Raw genomic sequence first — 283 nt, 5'->3', positions numbered from 1 at the left:
AACTGCCCCCCCCCCCGTTCCTTTTAAAACCCGAAACAAAGTCAAGGCCCACTCACCCACGATGGTGTTTTCCGCGGTCAGCGAACTCGCTCCAGACGGGCGCGCCTGCTAACACGGCGTCCAGCGTAATGGTCGGGTCGTCGTCGCCCTCGCTCTCCGCCGAGGTCCTCTTGCACTTCTCTTCTTGCAACGCCGCTTTTTCTTCTTAGCCGCAGCCGCCTGACCCTTTCCCCTCTTTCTCTGCCCCCCGGGGCGCGTGGCTGTCAAACTAGGGCGGCGGCAC

This window comes from Penaeus monodon, chromosome 27 (assembly GCF_015228065.2).
Source record: "Penaeus monodon isolate SGIC_2016 chromosome 27, NSTDA_Pmon_1, whole genome shotgun sequence".
Classification (NCBI taxonomy): Eukaryota; Metazoa; Arthropoda; class Malacostraca; order Decapoda; family Penaeidae; genus Penaeus; species Penaeus monodon.
The sequence above is the reverse complement of the archived record's forward strand: the minus strand, read 5'-3'. Positions refer to the sequence as shown.